Source organism: Palaemon carinicauda, chromosome 29 (assembly GCF_036898095.1).
Source record: "Palaemon carinicauda isolate YSFRI2023 chromosome 29, ASM3689809v2, whole genome shotgun sequence".
In the NCBI taxonomy this organism is placed as follows: Eukaryota; Metazoa; Arthropoda; class Malacostraca; order Decapoda; family Palaemonidae; genus Palaemon; species Palaemon carinicauda.
The window spans coordinates 61,333,187-61,355,686 of record NC_090753.1 but is presented as its reverse complement, the minus strand read 5'-3'; positions in this window follow the sequence as shown (position 1 = coordinate 61,355,686).

Here is a 22,500-nt window from a genome sequence, read left to right as displayed (position 1 = left end):
ATACTAGAAATGTCTTCCATCTGGAACTTATTCATTTCGCAAACATCTTGCCAGAGGAAAAGGGCGAGTTATGAGTACAGCTACAAATGTAACCTTTTTTTTTTATATTTTGTATCTTTTCTTGTTGAGAGGTCCATGCGATGTTATGTTTTGAAAGGTAAACAGAGTATTTTGTGTCGTGTTGACATGTTGGGGTATACAATTTCATGCTCTGTTTGTGATGATAATTTTATGAAAATTGGGTTTGTATAGCAAAAATATGCCGTAGGTTTGAGAGAGAGAGAGAGAGAGAGAGAGGAGAGAGAGAGGAGAGAGGAGAGAGAGAGAGAGAGAGAGAACCACTGCTGGTATATTGCACTACTTGGAGTAGTGAGAATAATACTAGTCATAGCTAAGAGAGAGAGAGAGAGAGAGAGAGAGAGAGAGAGAGAGAGAGAGAGAGAGAGAGAACCACTCTGTTGTATGTTGCTCTACTTGGAGTAGTGGAAATAATACTAGTCATAGCTGAGAGAGAGAGAGAGAGAGAGAGAGAGAGAGAGAGAGAGAGAGAGAGAGAGAGAGAGAACCACTCTGTTGGTATGTTGCACTACTTGGAGTAGTGGAAATAATACTAATAGCTGAGAGAGAGAGAGAGAGAGAGAGAGAGAGAGAGAGAGAGAGAGAGAGAGAGAGAAGCCCTGGAGAAACGGTTCCAAATTATGGAAAATCCGATTTAAGAAAACATTCACGAGATCATTTCGATATCCTTGTCCGGAGCAAAGGGTCCGGTTGCTTATACTTTCGTTTTTTCCTTTTTATTATATCTTTTTCTTTCATTATTCCATTTTTCTGGATCTTTCCTTCATTTTCTCCAATACCGCTTTGTATCTTAATTCCTGTTCCCTATTTCTCTTTCCTGACTTCTCCCTATTTTCTTTTCAAGTTATTCTTTATGCCTAGTTTCGTTATACTATGAAAATTCTTTATCTTTTGATCTCTCTTACATACCTTTTCTTCTTCTCGCTCTCTGTTTACTTTCAACTTTTTCCTTTTATGTCCTCATTTAATGGTATCTTCATATCTCCACTAAGAATCCTGAGTATTTTTTGGATTCAGTTTGTTCGTCTGTAGGATTACGCTGAAGGCGAGTTTAATAAATGACTTTAAGTAGTTAGGTTTTGGGAGGGGTAGGAATGTATCTGGGAATAAATCGTTGACTAGTTTTGCTGAAGCAAATGTTCTTAAGTTGAACAGGCTGACATAAATCTTTTTATAGTTTATATATGAAAGATATCTTTAATCTTGTTAATGTTTTTTAAATATTTTATTTGACTTTTTTCATTACTTATATCGTTTATTTATTTTCTTATTTCCTTTCTCACTGGGCTACTTTTTCCCCTTTTGGAGCCTTAGTAATAACGCTTTTATTATTAGTACTGAAATTCTCTCTGCAGTTGGCTTAGTTTTATTGTATCTTTTAGACGTACGAATTTAAGAGATTCAGTTCGTTCCCGTTGTTTGACTGTTTTTGATATTATACTCCTATACATATATCTACGCTTATGATATATATATATATATATATATATATATATATATATATATATATGTATATGCATATATAATGTGTATATACATTCATGTAAGTTTTATATATACATTTCCATACACACACATGTATATATATATATATATATATATATATATATATATATATATATATATATACAGTATATATGTATATATATATACATATATATATATATATATATATATATATATATATATATATATATACAAATTGTGTTTATGTATTCATGTATGTCATATATATGTGTACACATATATCGTTTGGGGTACATACATAAATACAAACAAACTGGTATATCAACAGTTTTAGAAATAACGGTGAAATAGTAGTTTGACCCTAGGGATGTCATCATCTGTTCAGACACTCATCCCGTTTTATACGCACATTTATTCAATAGCATATAATTTTTACTGAGTTTCCCGTTTCTCTCAAATATTTCAGTAAATCATTTCTTTTCAAATACAAACTAAAGTTTAGTAAAGTTGACTAGAAAACAAACATTTTTACCATGTTGCATTTGAAAAAAAAAAAAAATTAGTCTTGAAAATCGTTTGAAGAAGTTTCGAAATTCTAAATTCCTTGATAAGAAGAAATGAAAACCTTTTGAGTTTTAGCGAGTTCGAGTCAGTTAATTTTCTTCTTACTGGACAAACATACCGACTCCTTCAAGAATGGAGAAGTGTTGCTGCTAGTGTTACAAGTTCTTTTCTATCATGGGTTAGAGTTCTCTTGCTTGAGGGTACACTGGGGCACAGTATTCTATCTTATTTCTCTTCCTCTTGTTTTTTTACATTTTTTATAGTTTATATAGGAAATGTTTATTTTAATGTTACTGTTCTTGAAGGATTTTAGTTTTCCTTGTTTCCTTCCCTCACAGCTATTTTCCCTGTTGGAGGCCCTGGGTTTATAGCATCCTGCTTTTCCAAGGGTTGTAGCTTAGCAATTCTAAAAATAATAAAAATAATAATGATAATAATAATAATAATACTAATAATAATAATAATAATATTTTATCTCTTATGAATTGGAATTAGATCCAGAAAAATGACAAAGGTGGTACTGTCACGTTCATAAATCACTGGAGAGAGAGTGTATTTTTTTTTTATGGGAGACTTACCTAACTATCTGGTTTTATATATGTATATATATGTATATATATATATATATATATATATATATATATATATTATATATATATATATATATATATATAAAACAGTATATATAAATATATATATATATATATATATATATATATATAATATTATATATATATATATATATATATAAAATATATATGCGCTCATCTTAGCGCGTTGACCCCTTCATAATGTTAAGGAGGTGCTTTCCCACCTCGGCCTTCTTACCTTTCTTTCAATACCTTTAAGTTATCCGCGAAACCGAACCAATTTATAACACTTATTTTTCCTTTCCCTATTTTTTACCGTACCAATTAATCTATACAATTTTCTCCTATTTATTTCTCCTTAGTTAACATATGCTACGCAAACTATTCTTCTCTACATTGGCAACTCCTTTTTTATCATTCTTATTTAACATTCGCAATAACTTCCATACATTCAAACCTTGCTTTCTTTATTGCATAATTCCACTTTCTCCTTACCTTTTTTTGCCTATATTGATTCCCCGTTATCTGAAATATGTACTCAGGAATTTCCATACTGTTCTATTGCTTTGATTTTTCCACCATCCATTGCCTTTTCTTGTTTTCTGCTGTTTCTTATAATCTTCCTCCTTCTCTACTTCTACTTTCCTTTCATCCAATTCTGGCTCTCATCAAAATGGTACCTTCATAAACCTAAGAGGATATTTCTTAACATTGTATCTTGCCCTGTGCAATTTTATTTTGAGATTAATTGCTTTTTAACCCTCCTATGCACATTTAATTTCTCTGTAGGACAAAGTATTTTTCCGGAAACCCTCGTTACCCTTCTACATTTTTTCATTTTGCCCCCTCTTTCTTTTCCATTACTTGACGAGTTTATGAATCTTCCTCTATTACTGTATGTGATCTTCTGTGTCTAATCATCTTTTCTTATAGTGACTTAGAATTTACCCTATCCAATCACTATGTTTTTTTATCCATTTCTTTTCAAGTTTTTGGTCATTTTATGATTCTTCTTCTATTACTGTATATGATCTTTTGTGCCTTTATTTAAAGGTCTAAATAATCTTATTTTTCTTATAGTGACTTTGAATTAACCTCATCCCATCACTATGTTTTATTCCCTTTCCCCACCTCGTAAATCCGTAAACATAAGCTGTCACACCTGTACTGGGACTTAGCATACATTTCTCAATGCTACGTCTACTTTTATGCAGACAATCTTTGCCCGTTTTCACCTGTTTATTCTGTATATTTTTCTCAATGCTTTATTAAACTCGGTCTATTAACCTTTCAACTACAAATTATCTCTCTTCATCTTCATCATGTTAAAGTTTTTATAGTTTATATTGATCTTTATTTTAATGTTACTCTTCTGGAAATATTTATTTCTCCTTGTTTCTTTTCCTCACTGGGCTGTTTTCTCTGTTGGCGCCCATGGGTTTGTAGACTGCTTTTCCAACTAGCGTTGTAGGTTAGTAAGTAAATAATGATAATTATAATAATAATAAATATATAGAATATAGCAAACATTTACTATTTCGAGGTTAAAATTAAATATATATTTTTGTTTGGAAATTAATATCCCCATTAATAGGGTAAGAAAGAAAGGTTGAAGGGTGTCTGCAAAAGACGAGTAAGACACCTGAATCACCTGCTTGAAGCCTAGGTTGAGGTTTGTAAAGGGATAATGAAGCCCAATCATAATGAGCGTGAGTGTGTATTATTATTATTATTATTATTATTATTATTATTATTATTATTATTATTATTATTATTAACTCACCCAATGAGTCAAATCCGACGCTCACAGAGGTATTCTGAAATAAATAATATAATTAGAAATTAAAATTGAAAGGTTTTGCTCTTATGACGAATTGTAAAACTGTTGGTTCAAATGGTGCCAAAGATATAGTGAGATTCTTATAAGTATTATGAGGTGGTCAAGCCATGTGAAGGATTAGATGACGATAAAGAATTTATAATTCAGAAGTAATAGGAAGAAGTAGGAGAAGTGTACATCAGAAGGTCTTGATAGATTATCAAAAGACATAATAATGCAAATTAGAAATAAACGGTGCAGTGTGTCGCTGAAATGGATTTTATTTTCGTATGAAACGACGATTATTTTTTAAGGTATTCTGTATAGAGGATCATCCAAGGTTCACCAGTCAAAGATTGAAATTAGTTTTTTTTTTATGTACCATTTATATACTGTGTATATAATATATATATATATATATATATATATATATATATATATATATATATATATATATATTTATTTATATATATACATATGTTTATATATACATATGTATATATATATATATATATACATATATATATATGTGTGTGTGTGTGTGTGTGTGTGTGTGCACACACTGTGTATATGATAATAAATAAAAGGCCACATTCACGAAAAAGATTGTTTATTTTGAGCAGCCAAAGAGACCATCTCCCTTCCTTTTCAGAATACAGATACAGCAGTAACAAATTTAGAAATAAGCGCCAGCATTTTTTATATCTTTTTAGAATTTGTGACTATTTGTGACGTGAGGAGGAGGAGGAAGGGAGGTAGTCACTTCGACAGCTCAAAATAAATTTGACTTTTCATGAGTGTTTTTTCTATCACTAAATGAATCTCGATTCTTTATGATGTTACCTGGTAGCTGCTTACTCTCTCTCTCTCTCTCTCTCTCTCTCTCTCTCTCTCTCTCTCTCTCTCTCTCTCTCTCTCTCTCTCTCTCTCTCTCTCTCTCTGATGTTAAAGTCGTATGTGTTTTTAGACTCGATTCCTTTAGAAGTTTCTTCTTGTCTTCGAGAACGACCTCATCGTTAGTCAGATGTCGCCATGGGCTTTGAAAAAGAAAGTTTCTCAGAATAAACTTGTTTCCCCCCTCCCTCCTTTCTTAGGGGGGTAGAGGGGGCCAAGGAGGTTAAATATAGCATCCTCCTAATGTGCGAGGTGATGTCTTTTGTTTGATCTGTTGTTGAAGGATCCTCGTTATTTTCAACACATGTCTAAAGGGTTTATTGTTATTGTCCTTACTGGGCTTTTATTCCATGTACTTCAATTATTATTATTATTATTATTATTATTATTATTATTATCATTATTATTGTTGTTGTTGCTTTTATTATTATTGCGGTTTTTATTGTTGTTGCTACTATTATTGTTATTATCATTATTATTATTACCTCCGCCAACGGAGTTGCAAGGTGGCTATGTTTTCGCCCCTGTTTGTGTTTGTTTGTGTGTGTGTTTTTTTTTTTTTTTTTTTTTTTTTTGTATGTGAACAGCTTCCTGGCTACAATTTTAGTCATAGACTAATGAAACTTGCAGTGATTAACATTTTTGTAAAAACCTGGGAATCATTAAAGTTTGGAATGTCAAGGTCAAAGGTTAAAGTCACGGTCAAGCAAAATGTCCAATTCACGTAATCAGCCATAAGTTTTGACATCGTTGTAACAGAGACTTCAAACTTGGTTCATCTTGTAGTGTATGAAAATTCTCGCCAATTAATACATGTTAAGGTCAAAGGTCAAGGTCGAGAACTAAGTTGCTACGGCAGAGGTCTGCGCTCTACTGAGTCCCCCTGTAGTTATTATTATTATTATTACTATTATTATTATTATTATTACCTCAATGGCCACTATCATATGCAACAGTCTGAGAAGACTATGATCTAAATGCACATTTATATCACATAACCTTGAGTTAAAATGTCAAACGGAAAAAAATATTGCATGTAAGAAGGAGACCAAATGAATTACCTTAAACAAATTATCGAATACGTAAATGTAACTAATAAGTAACATTATTTAAGGAAATGTCCTTATGAGAGTAGTCATTACGATGCAGGGTGCAACCTTACGGGAATTGTATTAATTGATCATGTTAATTCCATCACAGTGTTAGAACTCCATTGACAATGCAGTTTTCATTCATTGTTTTCAACGGAATGTTCCTTTCTCTCTCTCTCTCTCTCTCTCTCTCTCTCTCTCTCTCTCTCTCTCTCTCTCTCTCTCTCTCTCTCTCTCTCTCTCACAATACAGTTTTCATTCATTGTTTTCAACGGAATGTTCCTTTCCCTCTCTCTCTCTCTCTCTCTCTCTCTCTCTCTCTCTCTCTCTCTCTCTCTCTCTCTCTCCTCTCTCTCTCTCTGAAATGTCCCTGCTTGGTGATCGGCTGAACTGGGGTTCTAAACCCGCTCAAGCTTGATAGTTTCTTGTAGTGGTTGCAGTCTTTCCAACATTGTGAGCGGGGGGGGGGGGGGATGTAGGTGTACCTGCTGATTCATCAGCAGCCATTGTCTGACTCTTCTTGGTCCTATCCCAGGTCTTAGCTTGTGGATAGGGCCTTGGGCGTTGATTATCTGTACATATTTTGTTTTTATCTGAAAGATTTCACCACCATAGCCTTTATATTAATTCGTAATTTTATCACTCGACCAATATAGTCCCGGAGAAGGGTCACTTAAGTGATTTGTAACACTCGTCGACACGAAATAATATTGGAGAAAAGTAGATGAAAGTTTTCCTGTTATTCTGAAAACTATATGGAGTATAGTTTACATGGAGATATGCCATCTTCAATTTTTAGACGCAGTTAAGATATTGTGTATTCTCTCTCTCTCTCTCTCTCTCTCTCTCTCTCTCTCTCTCTCTCTCTCTCTCTCTCTCCTCTCTCTCTCTCTCTCTCTCTCTCACACACACAATTTCATTTTGAAGTATTTGTTTATGACGTGTAAACAATGAAAGGCAATTAAGACATTCATTGTCTCTCTTGGAAACTCTGTACTCCTCTTTGCTATTGATTTTGTTGATGATTACGCTTTTATAAACAAAAGGAAGGTAATGGTTTTAATGGAAGTCCATTATTATTATTATTATTATTATTATTATTATTATTATTATTATTGTTATTGTTAATGTTTTTAGCATTGTTGTTGTTGACGGTATTATTATTATTATTATTATTTTTACTTATGCTACAACCCTAGTTGGAAAAGCAGGATGCTATATGCCCAAGGGATCCAACAGGGAAAATAGCCCAGGGAGGAAAGGAAATAAGGATACTTAATATTAGAGTAGCATCAATCACAACCATGAAATCCTCGGTAGTGGCAGTGCTGTCAATGCACCATACGCGGTGCACTGTAGGCAAGTTTTTTTCCGGTTGCATTATGTTGTTTACCTCCTTTTTGCTTCCGGTCTTTTTTTTTTTTTTTTTTTTTTTTTTTTTACTTTTGCATCATAGTGAATTTCAGAGTTTTCCCACATTGCATTTGGATGATGAACTGCCTCACAGGGCCCAGCGCCGGGTTATGTAACCAAATTACATAAATGCAATAGATGCAACAATATCATGTTCATCACAATGATTTGAAAATTAGTGATACGAGTAGTGATAATTATAAAAATGAAGGTTATTATTATTATTATTATTATTATTATTATTATTATTATTATTGTTACCTCCGCCAGGGAGGATATAAAATCGAGTTGGTTTATTTATTTATTTATTTATTTGTCTGTGTGTGTCTGTGGACAGGATTACGACAAAACTACTAGACGGATTTTGATGAAATTTTCTTCTTGGGTCATGGACGACCCCATTAAATTTTGGTGATGATCCGGATTTGCATTTTTGACATTTTAAAGAAAATGTTAAAACGAAGTGACTTTTTTTTTCACGAGATTTTCACCAGAGATAGATGTCACGCCATGAATGACTCCATTAACTTGTGGGGATGATCCGGATCCAGATTTGCATTTTTCACAAATTTTAATATTACGTCAAAACAAAATGAAACATTGGATTTTCACCAAATCCTCGGAAGAAACCAAGAAATTTTGGAGGTGATAACATCTTGACATTGAAGGCTGAGAGAGAGAGAGAGGAGAGAGAGAGAGAGAGAGAGAGAGAGAGGAGAGAGAGAGAGAGAGAGAGAGAGAGAGATCATAAGTTTAAATGTCTTTAAGATGACTGCTTCTACTCACATTTGCATGTCATTTTTGGGATGTATGTTAGTAACATTGGGAAGGTACTGACATGTAATCATTTCTTTTACTATAAACCTTACGATAATATCCTCAAGAATGTTTGTTCTTCCATTTTCCAACCGACATTTGGTCCTGAATGAAATATTTTGGTCAGTTCCCATTTTGGTTGCTATTTTGAGGAAATCTCCACGCTACATCTGACCTATAATCTACGTACTTATTGTGTTCAAATGTTCTTCATCATACGGAGTGACTTGTTCTTCCGCCTGAAAATATAAAAGAAATTTAACTTTTATTTTGTGCACTGTGAAATTGTTTTAACGATTAAATTTTCGTTAATGAAATATATAAGTTGTTATTTCTGTTTAATTTCGAATGAAATCATATTAAATGTTTTCATGAATATAATCTTTAATATTTGTGAATATTTACAGTTGATCACTTAATTACAGTACGAATTTTACCAGAGATGAAATAAGGTTAATGTTTTGATTTTCCTTTCAGGTATGTTTGAAAAGGAGAAACGTACATTTTGAGTGAATCTTTGTGATAGAATGAGGTAAGAAAAGTAATTGAAGGTTTTTATTTAGGACTGTTACATTCTGGAATAAATTTTACTTGCTTTGATCACTTTTATCTATTTGATGTGTACTTGTATTGCTTGCTTCTTTGTTTGGATCTTTTTTTTTTTTGTCTCTCCGCACACAAGTTTCACAATCCAGCGCCCATGTATGTCAATAGGTTAATTATGTATGTGAGCGTGTGTATATACATACATACATACATACATATATATATATATATATATATATATATATATATATATATATATATATTTATTAATTAGTTTTTTTTTCATTTGTATGGGGTGAGCACGGTTGTTTTTTTTTTTTTTGAAGGACATTACATTGGCTTTTGTGGTAGACTTTACATAGCTTGGACTATATATATATATATATATATATATATATATATATATATATATATATATATATATATATATATATATATATATATATATATTATAGCCACGAAAGGAAAAATGAAAAAGACTTGATTGGAGTTAGTACTTTCATCCACTCAGGACATTATCAAACTCAGCAATGAGAATACATATACAAAGACATCGTATTTATACTGGAGAAGGGGATCCAACAGCTGTCAGTTTCTTAATAATTCCGGAGAAGTCAGATTTTAGATAAAAGGATAATACTGGATTAACGGAAAACAGACCTGGGCTTCGATTCAAATTTCTACCTTGAGTACAGGAGATTAAAAATGATTCAACAATATTCCTTTGGAAATAGTCATTTACATGGATTACTTTTTCCGTCTTTGACCAGCCAATTCTGTGACTTGACCCTAACCAGTGGGAGGCCAAGGCATTATTAAGAGAACCCCTGGAGACGGCCACCTGATGTTGTTTTAATCTGACTGGTATACTTTTTGATGTTTGGCCAACATAAAATAGGTTACACTCTGAACAAGGAATGTAACCTATTTTATGTTGGCCAAACATCAAAAAGTATACCAGTCAGATTAAAACAACATCAGGTGGCCGTCTCCAGGGGTTCTCTTAATAATGCCTTGGCCTCCCACTGGTTAGGGTCAAGTCACAGAATTGGCTGGTCAAAGACGGAAAAAGTAATCCATGTAAATGACTATTTCCAAAGGAATATTGTTGAATCATTTTTAATCTCCTGTACTCAAGGTAGAAATTTGAATCTAAGCCCAGGTCTGTTTTCCGTTAATCCAGTATTATCCTTTTATCTAAAATCTGACTTCTCCGGAATTATTAAGAAACTGACAGCTGTTGGATCCCCTTCTCCAGTATAAATACGATGTCTTTGTATATGTATTCTCATTGCTGAGTTTGATAATGTCCTGAGTGGATGAAAGTACTAACTCCAATCAAGTCTTTTTCATTTTTCCTTTCGTGGCTATAATACATTTTATATTCATCACGTGTCAGCTTTCGTGATTTCTACATATATATATATATATATATATATATATATATATATATATATATATATATATATATATATATACATATATATATATATATATTATATAATATATATGTATATATATGTATATATATATATGTTCATATATATGTATGTATATATATGTGTATATATATGTATATATATTTATATATATATATATATGTGTGTGTGTATATATATATATATATATATATATATATATATATATATATATATATATATATATATATATATATATATATATATATATCTTGAGGGATATTTTCATAAGCCGAAATAGTTTCCGTTATCATTTATATTTCGTTGATGCTTTATAATTTTAAAATCTTATAAACTAAGTATCGTTATTTGGAACAAATGTAAAACTGTTGATAATTATAGGAAATAAGGTTTAATTTCATCATCATCATCATCATCATCATCATGGTCTCCTCCTACGCCTATGGACGCAAAGGGCCTCGGTTAGATTTCGCCAGTCGTCTCTGTCTTGAGCTTTTAAAGCACTACTTCCCCGTTCATCATCTCCCACTTCACTCTTTACTTTCAAGTAAAGCAAAATTCATGCATAGGTTTTTCTTACATTTATAACATCTACACTCTTACTGGAACGAAAAAAGGAGGGCTTAACGTTTCTGAAATCACAATACATTTCCCATTCATATTATTAATATAATTTTTGCTTGCTAAGCTACAATCCTAGTTGGATAAATAGGATGCTATAACCCCAGGGGGCTCCAGCAAGGAAAAATAGCCGAGCGAGGAAAGGAAACAATGAAAGATAGAATATTTTAAGAATTTTAAGAACATTAAAATAAATATTTCCTGTATAAACTATAAAAACTTTAACCAAAGAAGACCAGAGAGAAGGACCCCATAACTCTCTAGTGGTAGTATCTCAACGGGTGGCTAGTGCCCTGGCCAACCTACTAAGCATATATATCCCGGCGAGTTTAAAGTAGTTTAGCATTAAGAAAGCGGCGCCGGGAGTTCATTTCCATAGAGATTAGTCCAGATATTCTCAGAAACGCAGTTTTTATTTCGTGGAAGTAATGTGATACTAAAACTAAAAGCACATTGTCCCTGACCATATATATATATATATATATATATATATATATATATATATATATATATATATATATATATATATATATATATGTGTGTATATGTGTGTAAATATATATATATATATATATATATATATATATATATATATATATATATATATATATATATATATATATATATATATTTACATGTGTATGTATACGCATATATATGTGCGCGTGTATATATATATATATATATATATATATATATATATATATATATATATTTATATATATTTATATATATATATATATATATATATATATATATATATATATATACAGTATATGTATATTTATAATATGAATGGATATCAAAGCCTTATCTTAGTGTGACATTCATAAATAGGTATTATCTTGAGTTGCCCTATTAATCTTTCAAGGTCATTTTCTGTTATTACCTGTTAAACTTCAACACATTTTATTTGAATTATGAATCTAATTTTGAGAAATATGTAAACCAATTTCATTGCTATTTTTCCATAATGAGTATTTAGTGTCCATCCTCTGCCATCAGAGGATCATTCTGAATTGCCTGAAGGCGTAATCATGTTGTCATGCAGAGTTTCATTACAGTAAGTTGCATTCATATAGGAATTATTAAGGTCTATACATGGTTCATTTCCGTTACTTCGACCTGTATTCCTCTTCTAGTTTTAAATGGTATTTACCCTGGGTAAAGTAATATTTAATCTGAATTTTATTTATATGGGAAGTGGTAGCTTATTGGTAACATCCCTGCCTGGCGATATGCTGGACTGGGGTTCTAGACCCGTTCAAGTTCCATAGTTATTTCAGTACATGCAACCTCACCATCCTTGTGAGCTAAAGATGAGGTGTTTGGGGCGAGTCTATAGGTCTACCTGCTGAGTCATCACCAGCCATTGCCTAGCCTTCCCTGGTCCTAGCTGGGACGGAGAAGGGCCTCAGGTGCTGATCTTATATGTGATCATTCTCTAGGGCTTTATCCCGGTAGAGCATTGTCACTGCCCCTTGCGTCTGCCATTCATGAGTGACATTTAAACATTTAATGCATTTTATTGTTTTATTGTTCAGTGTTTTGAATTACTGGTTTTATTTTCATTGTTACGGGCAAAATTTTTTTATTTGTCATCTCATTCCAATGGTCTTTTGTACTCATTTGTTTTTGTAATTTATTCTATTTTCCATATAAAGTTGTCAAATTCGGTCTTTTTGTTTTTTACAATTATTTTTGTAGGTCACTGAGAGTTTGTTTTACTGTACTTCTATTTGTTAATACTTTTATCACTAGTATTACTCGTATATCCTACGAAGTTGGTAGCCTAATTAGGTCTTTGTATTTACAATTACTTTTGTAGGTCACTGATAATTTGTTTCACTTCCATTTATTAATACATTTTTCACTAGTATTACTCATATATCTAATATTATTCATATATCTTACACACGTTCCATTTCCTTAATGTATTCATCAGTAGTTCAACCTCCACCTCTCCCCTGAAGTTTCCTTCTCGGTCCAGTCCGACGGCCCCAGAATCCTAATTTCATCCCTGGCTTTGAGACTCTTAAGCTCTTCATCTTGAATTCATAAATGGAGGACTTAAGAAGGGATTTCGGACTGCTCGCCAGCCGTTTTCGATCTAGTTAATTTCGTGAGTTAATTGCCTTCAAGATTTTCTCGTCTTTACAGAGAAGAAAGAAGTATAGAACGAAAAGTAAGGCTCGGCTGAGAGTAGTTAGAAAATTATTATTATTATTATTATTATTATTATTATTATTATTATTATTATTATTATATATGTATGTTTGTGTATATATATATATATATATATATATATATATATATATATATATATATATATATGTATATATATACATATATATATATATATATATATATATATATATATATATATATATATATATATATATATATATATATAATATATATATGTATATATATCTTTATGGTGAATATGAAATGGTGTTTTAGTGACCATTAATACAACGGGCAAATTAATGTATATTTTCCACAGAAAAAAAAAATTTATATGAAGCCCCCTGGCTAGTGCATTGGCAACGAGTTTGCCTGGGATCCACATGGCGGCAGATCGATCCCAGCCCGGGACCGTAGGTTCAAGCTGTTTACTGGGGAGGTCACTGCTGTGATTGGGGACCGCAGTTGGCGGTGGGGCTTGCCCGGCTGACGTTCTGGTGATGATCTTTTCTGATGAAACTGAAACCTGACACCTTTACTTTTAAAACTGTGAATGAAAAAAGTGAAAAAGATACAGAAAAGTTGCTTTCCAAAAACTGTCTGTAAAGACAATGGACTGCACATGTTACGGCCACTTGTGGTCTAAAGTTCAAGACAAAATTACTCAAAAGAACCTTGCAAACTTAAAAACAATAGACTTTCTTTTTCCTTTTTTTCTTTATCTGTGGCATATCTCGAAGATTCCATTTATAGCTATATAATTTAGATTTATATATATATATATATATATATATATATATATATATATATATATATATATATATACATATACATATATATATATATATACATATTTATTTATATCTATATATCTACATACATATATATATATATATATATATATATATATATATATATATATATTTATATATTTATATATATGCATATATTTATATATATGTATATATATGTGTGTATATATATATATATATATATATATATATATATATATATATATATATATATATATATATATATATATATATATATATATATATATAATACATGGTCTCAGTCGATGTCGTCCAAACCTAAAAAAAAATGCCCTGAGAACATTTGGCCAAAAAAAAGTAATAAAAAAAGGTAGGATTCAAAAGCGAATTCCAATGTTTGAAAAACTACAGAAGCAAAACAAAAGAATCCAAGTTGGAAAGAATACAAAGCCCTGAATGCTCGGCCACCTGTCTCGTGTATTTTTTCCCCCTCTGCAATTTTCCCCCCACAAGAATTTTCCCTCTGCCTTGAAACCAAAAGGGAAAATTTGGCTTATATAAAAAGGGAAAGTGGCCCAGATTTTTCCTGCCCCAATTTTTTTTTTTAATATTATTATTTTCCCCGATATTCATATAGGCCTAAGTTCCCTTGATGCATTGCTTATATTCTGGAAAATTATATTTGATTAAGGTTAAATTTAATTCATTAGTGAAAAAAGCGAAAGGTTTTTTTCATTCAATAATTCAGTGATATAAGGAAAGGTTCATTGATATTCTTCATTTAAGGTCAAATGTACCTTCAAATCTTTAAGGAATGCTTAGAGGTTTAATTAAGTAAATGATAAGCATTAATCAATGTAAATATAATCTTTTAGGCTATTATATATTTTTATTTGTTTCTTCAATTAAATCAACAAATATATTTACTGAAAAAGTATTTTAAGGTTTTTGGTGTTTTAAGGCTTTCATTCTGCCTTGCTACGAGATTTGTCCTGTTGTCTGGCCTTAAGCTTCTGATTGATTGACTGATTTAAGTTTTCTAGCATCCTGACATCCTAAAGCTGTTGACGCTCAGCTTGATTTGTTTCATTGAAAAGAAATTTGCGGTCTATTAAATTTCTTATTCCTGATATTGATATTAATCTCCGGCACTGTCGCTCAGTTAGTTCTTTATCATGTTGCTAAAGATTTTTCATCCATTGCATTTAGATCTTCCCACAATATAACATCATTTACGTAACACTACATCAGATTCCTCTTTCTGGTTACGGCTCGTTTCATTTTTGCCGACAAATACACAGAATATTCTGGCCTATTATTTACACATTCTCCTTTTTCCTCATAGACTTGGCAACATAAATTACCAAGCAATTTTTTTTTTCATCCCAGAGGTTAATTACTGCACTGTAATTGTTCAGTGGCTACTTTCCTTTGGTAAGGGTAGAAGAGACTCATTAGTTATGGTATACAGCTCTTGTAGGAGGACCCTCCAAAATCAAACAATTGTTCTCTAGTCTGGGATAGTGCCATAGCCTCTCTACCATGGTCTTCCACTGTCTTGGATTAGAGATCTCTTGTTTGAGGGTACACTCGGGCACACTATTCTATCTTATTTTTCTTCCACTTGTTATTTTGAAGTTTTTATAGTTTATTTATGAAAGATCTATTTTAATGTTATTATTGTTCTTAAGATCTTATAGTTTCCCTTATTTCATTTCCTCACTGGGCTATTTTCCCTGTTTGATCCCTTGGACTTTTAGTATCCTGATTTTCCAACTAGTGTTCTAGATTAGCAAATTATAATAATAATAATAATAATAATAATAATAATACACATTATTCTTGACCAGATTATGGCCAGTTGAATTCGTTAATCCTTTTGTAAAAAAAAAATTTCTGTTGAACAGGTTAAAGAGAGTCACGTTTTATGGCGGATCTATTTCAACGTTGTTACTGATCTTAAAACATTTTAAAAAAAAAAAATCTCCGCTACCCTTCTATAGTTTATTTGCTATTTATTTATTTTCTATCAGCACTACGCATTTTGCTTTTCTAACCAGGGTTGTAGCATGGCTAGTGATAATGATTATAGTGTACGTTTAAATTGTTTATAAAATTTTCTACACTTTCAGACACACTAACGTCTCTTGAAATTAATCAGATTAATTGTTTTTACATAAATTTTATGCAATTTTATCAGTTAACCAACCGATCACTTACTCAAATAAACCATGTATTATTTTCTTTACTACTACTTCTACTATTATTATTACTACTACTACTACTACTACAAGCTAAGTTACAACCCTAGTTGGAATAGCAGGATGCCATAGGCCATATAAAAGTCTGAGCTCGAAAAATAGCCCAGTGAGAAATGGGAATACGGAAGTAAAACTGCAAGAAAACGAATGAGCAATTAATAAGTTTAGAATTGCACACGCACACACACACAGTATTAATTATCATACTTAGTACTATTGGCAAGAGGCATTTTTTCAAAATAGAGTGCCATTTTTTACTTTTCATGTACAGTTGGACACAGGAAGTCCTGACACACCTTGCTTCGAGGTCGTGTCACACCTTCACTGTGAATTCCTGTGTGTATCCATGCCCACAATCTCTGCCATCTCTCAACTACACTATCGGTTTGGGTACTCCCTGCACAATATCAGTGTGGTAGGGCGCTATGAAGCAGAGTTAGGTGTGCCAGAAATTCCTGTGTCCAACTGTACATTGTCCTACAAGATAATGGGGATCTGGGCTCAATCATTGCCATGTTATTTTGCTGGTAGTTGGAAGTAAGTATTAGAATGGAAAGAAAAGGATTTGGGATCTTAGTCGTTATCTTTTCATATTTATGATTAAATACCACATGAGATTTTTAGAGAGAGAGAGAGAGAGAGAGAGAGAGAGAGAGAGAGAGAGAGAGAGAGAGAGAGAGAGAGAGAGAGAGAGAGACCCTCTACCTGTACACACGAATATGACAAACATATATATGTTCTGATTATGTTTCGATAACTGCTTTTAGGTGATTTATCGTTTCAATTTCATAGTTCATTTAACACGATCGTTCATTTTTAGCAACCAATCTAATACGATTAGATGCGTGTTTTGTTGATGTTAAAGGACTTACGATAGAAAATATTGCCCCATACGTTAATTATCCCTGGAATTATAGTTCCAGGAGAAATAGGTCTTTCGGGAAGAGTTTGTTATCCTCCTGTGCTGAATATTCAACCCTTGGTTGAATCCTGGAGCACAGTCCGCTAAACGAAGCCAGCTTAAATGGCTTCCCTTTGGCTTGAATGGGATCAAATTCGCGACTTCATATTGAAGCATAAACGGAACCTCTATACAGTTTCATCATATATAATATATATATATATATATATATATATATATATATATATATATATATATATATATATATATATGTATATATATATATATATATATATATATATATATATATATATATATATATATATGAATGTAAGTATGTTTATATGAATGTGTATGTATGTTTATATATGCATACTATACCATATATCGTCATCATCTGCTCCTACGCCCACTGACGCCAAAGGCCTTGATCAGATTTCACCAGTCGTTTCTATCTTGAGATTTTAAATCAACACTTAGCCATTCATCATCACCTACTTCACGCTTCATAGTCTTCAGCCATGTAGGCCTGGGTCTTCCAATTCTTCTAGTGTTTTGTAGAGCCCATTTGAAAGATATATATATGTATGTATGTATATATATATTATATGTATATGTATTATATATATTATATATATAAATATATGTGTGTATATATATATATATATATATATATATATATATATATATATATATATATATACTGTATATATATATATATATATATATATATATATATATATATATATATATATATATATATATATATATATATATATATATATATATAAATGAAATAGAAAATATAAAATTAAGTCCTGACTAGTTTCGTGACTCTTATTTAGAGGACTGATTTATTGAGAGAGGTCATACAAATACTTACAAAATAATATTCCACATTCATAGAAACTACCAGGTTTAATACTCCATATGTGCGTGTGTGTATTTATTTGACCTAGTTAAACTTTTTATGAATGTATGGTATGTTACGTTAATAAATCCCTCTCTCCCCATCTCCCCTTGTATACCGAGGGTACTATACAAAATTTCTAAACAGTTCCCCTCACCCCTGGGGAATAAAGAGGAAAATGACAAAAGAGAAAAATAATTATAACAATGTATGGATGTTGAGGAACCCCTAATGCTATGTAAACAGTTAACTCCTAAGTCAGACAACCTACATTTGTAACGAGGTTCTCTTATATATGTACATGGAAGGCTTCTCTCTCTCTCTCTCTCTCTCTCTCTCTCTCTCTCTCTCTCTCTCTCTCTCTCTCTCTCTCTCTCTCTCTCAATAGATGAGGTAAGATCACTATGGCTTATATTTTCAAGGACTTTTTCTAATTTAACTTTATTACATTTTTCAATAGCATTGTCCATTGGGTCAAATGACTGCGTGGTTTTTCAATCACATGGCTTGTATAGTGATAACGCGTTTGCCTTGCATTCCCTTGATAGCAGGTCGATCCTTGCCTCCCACCGTGAATTTAAGCTGCATTCTGATGAGGTTACTATTGTGGTTGGCCACCATAGTGGGGACTGGGCTTTCCCGGCTGACGTTCTGGCGAGTCTCTTCAGATAGCAGTGGAACTTAACAACTTCAACTTTCAATTTATTGCTTTTAAGTTATAATATTTTGTCAAATTAATTTCAGATTTCTTTTAAAGGTTCAAGGCCGCTCATGAATGGCAGAGGTAAGGGATAGTGACATTTCCTTATCAAGCTGGACAATGCCCTAGAGATTGACCATATATACATAAAATCAGCGCCTAAGCCCCTCTCCACCCAAGCTAAGACCAAGGATGGCCAGGCAATGGCTGCTGATGACACATTGATATCAATATTTGGGTCGGAATTGACCGGGGTGCAATCGTCTAGCTAATGTTTTAAGGTTTGTTACAATACTGATTGACAAGGCATAGAGAATAGAAGGAAACATTTACTGACAGAATCTAATTATGATGCATTAGTAAATTTGATATGGCATGTATTTATATGTCCCTCTCTGAATGGTCATACCTTTACGTGGTGAAAGGGTTTGTGTATCGCCATGACCAGCAAATCTGTACTAGTCAGGGCCATCCTTACCAGGTTGGTTTGCTGTGAGCGATCAGACAAAAGTCTCCCACATCACCAATCCACAGTTGGCTAGCATGGTGATAAAAACTGGCCAAACCCCAGACATGTCTGAGGCCTATGTCCTGCAGTGGAATCGAAACGGCTACAGTTGCTGTTGTATCTGTAGGGTTGCGGTGGCCTATTGCTACCATCTCTACCTGGTTGCGGTAGCCTATTATTATTATTATTGTTATTATAATTATTATCAAATGCTAAGCTAGAGCCCTATTTGGAAAAACAGGATGCTATAAGCCCAGGGGCTCCAACAGGGAAAATAGCCCAGTGAGGAAATGAAATAAGGAAAAATAAAATATTTTAAGAATAGTAACAACATTAAAATGAATATTTCCTATATAAACTTTAAAAACTAAATTATAACAAAACAAGAGGAAGATGAACTAGATACAACAGTGTGCCCAAGTGTACCCTCAAGCAAGAGAACTCTAACCCAAGACAGTGGAATACCATGGTACAGAGGCTATGGCACTACCCAAGACTAGAGAACAATGGTTTGATTTTGGAGTGTCCTTCTCTTAGAAGAGCTGCTTACCTTAGCTGAAGTCTCTTCTACCCTTACCAAGAGGAAAGAAGCCACTGAAATTAGAGTGCAGTAGTTAACCCCTTGAGAGAAGAAGAATAGTTTGGTAATGTCAGTGTGTTCAGGTGTATGAGGACAGAGGAGAATCTGTAAAGAATAGGCCAGACTATTCTGTGTCTGTGTAGGCAAAAGGAAAGAACCGTAACCAGAGAGAAGGGTCCTATGTCGTGCTGTCTGGCCAGTCAAAGGACCCCATAACTCTCTAGCAATAGTATCTCTGCCTGGTGATTGCCTGACGTGTTTGAGTCCCTCTCATATTCGTTAGTTCCTGTAGTGACTGCCACCTCACCATCCTCGTAAGCTAAAAAAATGGGATTTTGGGGGAGCCTGTAGGGGTACATGCTGAGTCATCAGCAGCCGTTGCCTGACTCTCTCTGGTTCTAGCTAGGGTGGAGAGGGGACTTGGGCGCTGATCATAATCCTATATGCCCTGCTTCCTAGAGTAACATAGCTGTCCATGCCTCTATCATTCATGGGCAACTTTTAAATGTATATAACTCAATACGTAAGTTTTATTTCAGGGACAAATGCGTAGACAGAAGTGGGTAATGAATATACATCTTTTACAACTTTTAGTTTTCCCAATGTTTTTAAATTTCTTTGTACTCATCATTATCATCATCGACTAAGCCTATCTTGTGCTTTTAAAACAATACTTCTCCCTTCATCATCATCTACTTCAAGCTTCATAGTCCTTATTCATGCACGCCTGGGTCTTCCAGCTCTTCTTGTGCCTTGTGGAGGTCAGTTAAACGTTTGGTGAACTAATCGCTCTAGGGATTTTTTTTTTTTTCATCTTAACATCACTGTTTTAGTGTTAGGTTTATTTTTGTGAATATTATTGTGTATTCTATCTTTATACATAATGAATATCTTGTGAAACATACAATCATGACTTCAGTATTAATCATCTTTAAAAAGCATCACCAAATTTTCTATTTGCGTTATAAAAAAGATTAGTCAGACCTCATATCCATTCAAAGTATCATATGGCTTTTAAACTGGGTCTTTTCATCAAAAGGCTCCGTCGAATAGATATAAAAAGCAAATGAAAGATGATTCTATGCATTACGCCAGTTAATTCATTTTGAATTTTAAGCAGCTGAATTACTTTTTTTTTCGGGGGGGGGGGGGGGCATTTATGTGTGGGGTTGGGTTGTGTGGGGTGTGTAGCTGTTGTAATTATTAGTAGTAATTGTTGAAATGAGCTTTTTCATAATGCATTCACCTGGTTTGTTCATGCTGTAGGAATGACTGCATTATTTATTTATTTTTGCGTTGAAGAAAAACCTGAAAAATTTTCCTTTTTTATTTTATTTATTTGTATAACCGTTATAGTAGTTATTTATTTTACCTTTATGCTAATATTTGTAAATGCGTTTAATTGATTGAATAGATTATGCGTTTGTTTGTTTTTACGAATATGTCACAAAGTTACTCTGATACGGGAAGTTATCGTTTTATTTAATGATATTCAGATAAAAATAATTTTCATTGGGTAAAAGATAACTAGGGATAGTACGTAATATGCTATCTTGATGTAACACGAGTATTTTTAATATAGACATATCTCGATGTAACACTCGAGTGTATATATATATATATATATATATATATATATATATATATATATATATATATATATATATATATATATATATATATATATATATATATATATAATCCTATTCGTCTCTACGACCTTATTTAGAGGATCGATGTACTTGCAATATATATATGGTAAAATTAGTGCACGAACATTGATACATACACTTGTAGAACGAACAAAAAATATGCCAACTATATTTGTAACAAGACGTGGGCGCATTCGTGGGTGGATCTCATATCCCAGGCACAGGTCAAAGGTCACACGTCACTAGATCTTCATAAACTGACCTACAATTTCTTTATACTTATAAAATTCTATCGTAAATCATTTTCCTTATACATGTATAAAAAGAAATCATACATACATATAGAGCTGTACAGATATACAATCACATATACAGACTGGTCATATTTGAGAGAGAGAGAGAGAGAGAGAGAGAGAGAGAGAGAGAGAGAGAGAGAGAGAGAGAGAGCTCGGTGATAGTAGGTTGGCCAGGGCACCAGCCGCCCGTTGAGATACTACCGCTAGAGAGTTATTGGGTCCTTTGACTGGCCAGACAGTACAATGTTGGATCCTTCTCTTTGATTACGGTTCTTATCCCTTTGCCTAAATATACACCGAATAGTCTGGCCCATTCATTGCGGATTCTCCTTTGTCCTCATACAGTTAACAACACTGAGATTACCAAACAATTCTTCTTCACCCAAGGAGTTAA